Source organism: Mandrillus leucophaeus, unplaced genomic scaffold, assembly GCF_000951045.1.
Source record: "Mandrillus leucophaeus isolate KB7577 unplaced genomic scaffold, Mleu.le_1.0 Scaffold182, whole genome shotgun sequence".
Classification (NCBI taxonomy): Eukaryota; Metazoa; Chordata; class Mammalia; order Primates; family Cercopithecidae; genus Mandrillus; species Mandrillus leucophaeus.
This window is the reverse complement of record NW_012101832.1, coordinates 727,037-734,302: the sequence shown is the minus strand read 5'-3', so window position 1 is coordinate 734,302 and position 7,266 is coordinate 727,037. Positions and strand designations below refer to the sequence as shown.

General features: G+C 42.5%; 1 protein-coding gene across 1 annotated transcript in view; it reads left to right on the top strand.

Moving 5' to 3' along the window:
- Positions 1 to 7,266, top strand: part of SMAP2 (small ArfGAP2) — an 82,122-nt gene that overhangs the window by 17,202 nt on the left and 57,654 nt on the right. The gene's annotated exons all lie outside the window — the stretch shown is intronic.

The following is a 7,266-nucleotide window of genomic DNA, read 5'->3' as shown; positions in this document are numbered from 1 at the left end:
ACTACAGGCGCCCACCACCACACCCGGCTAATTTTTGTATTTTTAGTAGAGATGGGGTTTCACCATATTGGCCAGGCTGGTCTCAAACTCCTGACCTTGGGATCCGCCTGCCTTGATCTCCCAAAGTGCTTGGATTACAGGCGTGAGCCACTGCACCCAGCCAAGTTTTTTTATATAAGGTTAGTTAATTTTTTTTTAAACGAGAATTGTTTTGGATTTTATTAGCTTTAGTAGTATAACTTGTGACCAACTAGGTTGGCACATCAGAGCAGTGAAATGAACCAAAACATTGAATAATCTTTTTTTTTTTTTTTTTGAGACAGAGTCTCACTCTGTCACCCAGGCTGGAGTACAGTGGCGTGATCTCGGCCGTCAGCTCACTCCAATCTCCACCTCCCAGGTTCAAGTGATTCTCCCGCCTCAGTCTCCCAAGTAGCTGGGATTATAGGCACCCACCACCAAACCCAGCTAATTTTTGTATTTTTAGTAGAGACGGAGTTTCACCATGTTTGTCAGGCTGGTCTCAAACTCCTGGCCTCAAGTGATCTGCCCGCCTCACCCTCCCAAAGTGAGGCCTGAGGTGCACCTGGCCTCATTTGAAGGTTTTACAGATCATTTTATGCTGATACTGATAAAGAGATTTGTCTCATGCAGTTATGTTTTCCATACTGAAGTAGAATATAAAAATAGTTGGGGAAAATGTTGCTGAGTTAAACATAGTAATATTAGGTTAATGCAAAAGTAATTGTGGTTTTTGCCATTAAAATTAATGGCCACTAATAGAAACTGACCAGAGTTCTATTCTTGCTTTGCCACCTTCAACACTCTTCCAGCCTCTACTCAGTGATATGATAGTGGTGCTTTCGCCTCTGACTAGTTTTCAAAGAGAATGATGAGTATCAGTGCCTGTTTACTAAGCTTTTTTGTTTTGGTCTTTTTTTTGCTTATTCCTCATTATCACTATGCTATTATACTTTTAATATGTATTCATAATTGTTTATTTTTAATTTTTACTTTTTGTGGGTACATAGTAGGTGTATGTACTTATGGGGTACATGAGATATTTTGATACAGGCATATAATGCATAATAATCACATCAGGGTAGATGAGGTGTCTCAAGCATTTATTCTTCGTGTTACAAACAATTCAATTATACTCTTTAAGCTATTTTAAAACACACAATAAATTACTTTTTACTATAGTCACCCTGCTGTGCTATCTAATACTAGATTTTTTTTTTTTTTTTTTTTGCGATAGAGTCTCACTTTGTTGCCCAGGCTGGAGTGCAGTGGCACCGTCAGGGCTCACTGTGCACCCTTGACCTCCCGGGCTCAAGTGATCCTCCCTTCTCAGCCCCCCAAGTAGCTGGAACTATAAGCATGTGCTAATTTTTAAATTTTTTTGGACAGATGAGGTCTCACTATGTTGCCAAGGTTGCTCTAGAACTCCTGGGCTCAAACGACCCACCTGCCTCAGCCTCCCAAAATGCTGTGGTTATAGGTGTGAGCCACTGCACCCAGCAAATACTAGACCTAATTCATTCCATCTAACTATATTTTTGCACCCATTAACCATTCCCACTTTCCCCCACCCTGCCTCTGGTAACTATCATTCTGCTCTCTATCTCCATGAGTTTCTACCCTTCCCTGCCTCTGGTAACCATCATTCTACTCTCTATCTCCATGAGTTCAACTGTTTTAATTTTTAGCTGCCACAAATGAGTGAGAACACGTGAAGTTTGTCTTTCTGTGCCTGGCTTATTTCACTAACATAATGACCTCCAGTTCCATTCTTGTTGCAAACTAGAGGATCTCACTCTTTCTTATGGCTGAATAGTACTCCATTGTATGTATGTGCCACATTTTCTCTATCCTTTTGTCTGTTGACAGACACTTAGGTTGCTTCTAAGTCCTGGCTATAGTGAACTGCGCTGCAATAAACATGACAGTGCAGATATCCCCTCGATATACTGATTTCCTTTCTTTTGGATATACACCTAGCAATGGGATTGCTGGATCATATGGCTGTTCTATTTTTAATTCTTTTTTTTTTTTTTTGAGATGGAGTCTCGCTCTGTCGCCCAGGCTGGAGTGCACTGGTGTGATCTCGGCTCACTGCAACCTCCACCTCCCAGGTTCTCACCATTCTCCTGCCTCAGCCTCCCGAGTAGCTGGGATTACAGGTGCCCGCCACCACGACTGGCTAATTTTTTGTATTTTTAGTAGAGACGGGGTTTCACCGTGTTAGCCAGGATGGTCTCGATCTCCTGATATTGTGAGCCGCCCACCTCGGCCTCCCCAAGTGCTGGGATTACAGGTGTGAGCCACCATGCCCGGCCCCTATTTTCAGTTTTTTGAGGAACCTCCAAACTGTTCTCCATAGTGGCTGTCTTAATTTACATTCCTAACAACAGTGTGCGAGGGTTCCCTTTTCTTCACAACCTCTCTAGTGTTTGTTATTGCCTGTCTTTTGGATAAAAGCCACTTTAACTGGGGTGAGATAATATATCATTGTAGTTTTGATTTGCATTTCTCTTATGAGCAGTGATGTTGAGCAACTTTTCATATACCTGTTTGACCTTTGTGTGTCTTCTTTGGAGAAATGTCTGTTCAGATTTTTTGCCCATTTTAAAATCAGATTATTAGACATTTTCCTATTGAGTTTTTTGAGCTCCTTGTATATTCTGTTTATTAAGCGCTTGTCAGATGAATGGTTTGCACATTTTTTCTCTCATTCTGTGGGTTGTCTCTTCATTTTGTTGATTATTTCCTTTGGATTGTTGAGTATTTCCAATGGCCCCCGTTTTCCATTTTTGCTTTGGTTTCCTGTGCTTGTGAGGTATTACTTAAGAAATTTTGGATCACCTGAGGTCACGAGTTCGAGACCAGCCTGGCCAACATGGTGAAACCCCAAATCTCTACTTAAAATAGAAATATTAGCCAGGCATGGTGACGTGTGCCTGTAGTCCTAGCTACTCAGGAAGCTGAGGCAGGAGAACTCCTTGAACCTGGGAGGCAGAGGTTGCAGTGAGCCAAGATCACACCACTGCACTCCAGCCTGGGCCACAGAGTGAGATTCTGTCTCAAAAACAAACAAACAACGACAACAACAAAATAAAAATAAAAAAAGGAAATCTTTGCCCAGTCCAATGTCCCAGAGAGTTTCCCCAGTGTTTTCTTTTAGTAGTTTCATAGTTTGAAGTCTTAGATTTAAGTCTTAGATCAAATTTTGGTTTGATTTTCATATATGGTGAGAAGGGTCTAGTTTCATTCTTCTACATATAGATATGCAGCTTTCCTAGCACCATTTATTGAAGAGACTGTTTTTTCCCCAGTGAATATTCCTGGCATCTTTGCTCAAAAAGAGTTCACTGTAGGTTTATGGATTTGTTTCAGGGGTCTTCATTTTGTTCCATTTGTCCATATGTCTATTTTTGTGCCAATGCCATGCTGTTTTGGTTACTACAGCTCTGTAGTATAATTTAAAGTCAGGTAATGTGATTCCTCCAGCTTTGTTCTTTTTGCTCAGGACAGCTTTAGATATACTGGGTCTTTTGTGGTTTCATATAAATTTTAGGATTGTTTTTCCTTTTTCTGTGAGGAATTTTTTTTTTATAGGGATTGCATTAAATCTGTACATTGCTTTGGGCAATATGAATATTTTAACAATATTTATTTTTCCAATCGATGAACATGGAATACATTTCCATTTTTTGTGTCCTCCTGATTTATTTCATTAATGTTTTATACTTTTTATTGTTGAGATCCTTCACTTCTTTGGTTAATTCTTATGTATTTTACTTTATTTGTAGCTATTGTAAATGGGATTACTTTCTTGATTTCTTTTTCAGATTGTTTGCTGTTGACATACAGAAATGCTACTGATTTTTGGCTGGGTGCAGTGGCTCACACCTGTTATCCCAGAACTTTGGGAGGCCAAAGTAGGCAGATAACTTGAGGTCAGGAGTTCAAGACCAGCTTGGCCAACATGGTGAAACCCTGTCTCTGCTAAAAATACAAAAAATTAGCTGGGCGTGGTGGTGGACACCTGTAATCCCAGCTATTTGGGAGGCTGAGGCAGAAGAATTGCTTGAACCCAGGGGGCAGAGGTTGTAGTAAGCCAAGATTGTACCGTTGCACTCCAGCCTGGGTGACAGAGCAAGACTCCTTCTCAAAACAAAACAAAACAAAAAAACACACACAAAGTGCTGGGATTACAGGCATGAGCCACTGCACCTGGTCTTGAATTTTTAAAGACTTATTTTATGGCCTAACATATGCTCTATCCTTGAGAATGATCCATGTGCTGAGGAGAAGAATATGTATTCTGCAGCTGTTGTATGAAATGTTTTGTATCTATTGGTTCATTTGATCTTTAGTGTAGATTAAGTCTGATGTTTCTTTGTTGATTTTCTATCTGGATGATTTGTCCAACGTTGAAAGTAGGGCGCTGGAGTCTCCAGCTACTAATGTATTGGGATCTATTTCTCTCTTCAGCTCTAATAATATTTCCTTTATATATTTGGGTGCTCCAGTGTTGGATGCAGATACATACATCTTCTTGCTGAATTGATTCCTTTATCATTATATAATGACCTTCTTTATCTCTTTTTATAGTTTGTGTCTTGAAATCTATTTTGTCTGTTATAAATATAGTTACTTCTGTTCTTTTTCGTTTTCATTGACATGGAGTATCTTTTTCCATTCCTTTATTTTCAGTCTTTGTGTATCTTTTTGTTTGTTTGTTTGTTTGTTTGAGATGAAACCTTGCTTTGTTGCCCAGGTTGGAGTGCAGTGGCACAATCTCAGCTCACTGCAACCTCTGCCTCCCAGGTTCAAGCATTCTCCTGCCTTAGCCTCCCAAGTAGCTGGAAGTACAAGTGCGTGCCACCATGCCCAGTTAATTTTTGTATTTTTAGTAGAGACAGGGTTTCCCCATGTTGTCCAGGCTGGTCTCGAACTCCTGACCTCAGGTGACCCACCCACCTCAGCCTCCCAAATTGCTGGGATTACAAGCATGAGCCACTGCACCCGTATGTGTGTCTTTATAAGTAAGTTTCTTGTATGCAACAGATCACCGGGTCTTGTTTTTTCATCCGTTCAGTCTCTCTATGTCTTTTCATGGAGAGTTTAGTCCATTTACATTCAGTGTTACTATTGGCAAGTAAGGACTTATGCCTGCCACTTGTTATTTGTTTTCTGGTTGTTTTGCAGTCTTCTCTTCCTTCTTTCCTTTCTACTTGTCTTCCTTTTAGTGAAGGTGGTTTTCTCTGGTGGTACACTTTACTTTTTTGCTTTCTATTTTTTGTTTATCTGTTGTTTTTTTTTATTTGAGGTTACCATGAGGACTGCAAATCATCTCTTATAACCCATTATTTTAAACTGATGACAACTTAACACTGATTGCATAAACAAACAAGCAAAGAAAAAAACTAATAAAAATGCAACATTTTATTCCCCTCCTTTTTAAATTTTTGTTGTTTCTGTCTATATCTCATTGGACTGTCTATGTCTTGAAAAGTTGTAGTTATCGATAAACAATCACAGTACCTGCTTTTAACTTTGTATTACAGAAAGAGGCACTGAAGAGAGTACAAAAGACAGTTCTTCTTCTCCTTCTTCTTCTCCTTCTCTTTCTCCTTCTCCTTCTTCTTCTTCTTCTTTTTGAAATAAAGTCTTACTCTGTTGCCCAGGCTGGAGTGCAGTGGCAAGATCTTGGCTCACTGCAACCTCTGCCTCCCAGGTTCAAGTGATTCTCCTGCCTCAGCCTCCTGAGTAGCTGGGATTACAGGTACTCACTACCACACCTGGCTAATTTTTGTATTTTTAGTAGAGTCAGCGTTTTGCCATGTTGACCAGGCTGGTCTCAAACTCCTGACCTCAGGTGATCTGCCTGCCTTGGCCTCCCAAAGTGCTGGAATTGTAGGCATGAGCCACTGAACCCAGTTCAAAGGACAGTCTTGAATTGCTGATGGCACTGCTCCCCCATTCCCCAGCAGCAGCTGTGTGGCTCAGAGAGAGAATCAGTGTGCTTGGGGGAAGGAGAGCACAGTGATTGTGGGACTTTGTATTAGAACTCAGCGCTGCCTTGTCACAGTGGAAAACAACCCTGGGCAGAACTCAGACAGTGCTCCAGAGGGAGCATTTAGATCAACCCTCGCCAGAGGGGAATTGTCCATACCAGTGGTTGGAAACAGTTCACAGTAGTCTCAACACCCCAGGCCAAAGTGCTCTGGAATTCTAAGTAAACTTGAAAGGCCGTCAAGGCCATGAGGACTGCAATTCTGGGGAAAGTCCTGATGCTATACTGGGCTTGAAGCCAGTGGACATGGGGGACACATGACCCAATGAGACACCAGCTGGGGCTGCCAAGGTAGTGCTTGCGCCATCCCTTCCCCAACCGCAGGCAGCATAGCTTGCAGTTCCAGGAGAAAGTCCTTTCTTCCACAGGAGAGGAGAGAGAAAAGAGGGCTTTGTCTTGCAACTTGGATACCAGTTCAGCCACCGTAGGACAAGGCACCAGGCAGAGTCTTGAGGCCCCTATTCCAGACCCTAGGTTTTGGATGATATTTCTAGACACACCGTGGGTCAGAAGGGAGCCCACTGCCTCGAATGGAAGAACCCAGTTCACTCAAGAGCACTTGGGCCCCAAATAATCAGAAGCAGTACCCAGGCAGGACTCACCATGGGCCTTGCAAGAGACTCAGAGATGTGCTGGCTTAATGTGTGACCCGGCACATTCCCAGCTGTGGTGGCTACAGGAATGGACTCCTTCTGCTTGAAAAAAAGAGGGAAGAGTAAAGGGAACTTTGTCCTGCAGCTTAGGTACCAGATTGACCAAGTGGGCCTTTGAGGTCCTCAATTCCAGACCTTGGCTCTTAGATGGCATTTCTGAACCTTCCCTGGGCCAGAGGGAAGCCCACTGCCCTGAAGGGAGAGTCCCACACCTCGCAGCATTCACCACAAGCTGACTGAAGAGCCCTTAGGCCTTGAATGAACATCAACAGAAGCCAGGGAGTACTTGCCGTGGGCCTGGGGCGCTGGTGACCACAGGGAGAGACTCCTCTGCTTGAGCAAAGGGAAAGGAAGAGGGGGAAGGACTTTGCCTTGTGGCTTGGGTGCCAGCTCAGCTGCTATAGAAGAGAGCACCAGGTAGATTCCTAAGGCTTCTGACTCCCAGCTTGATTATGCTGTCATTTTTGACAAAGTGTCCATGGGAGGTGAACTGGTTAGGATTCCAATAGGAAGCCTATGGCCAGTGCAAAA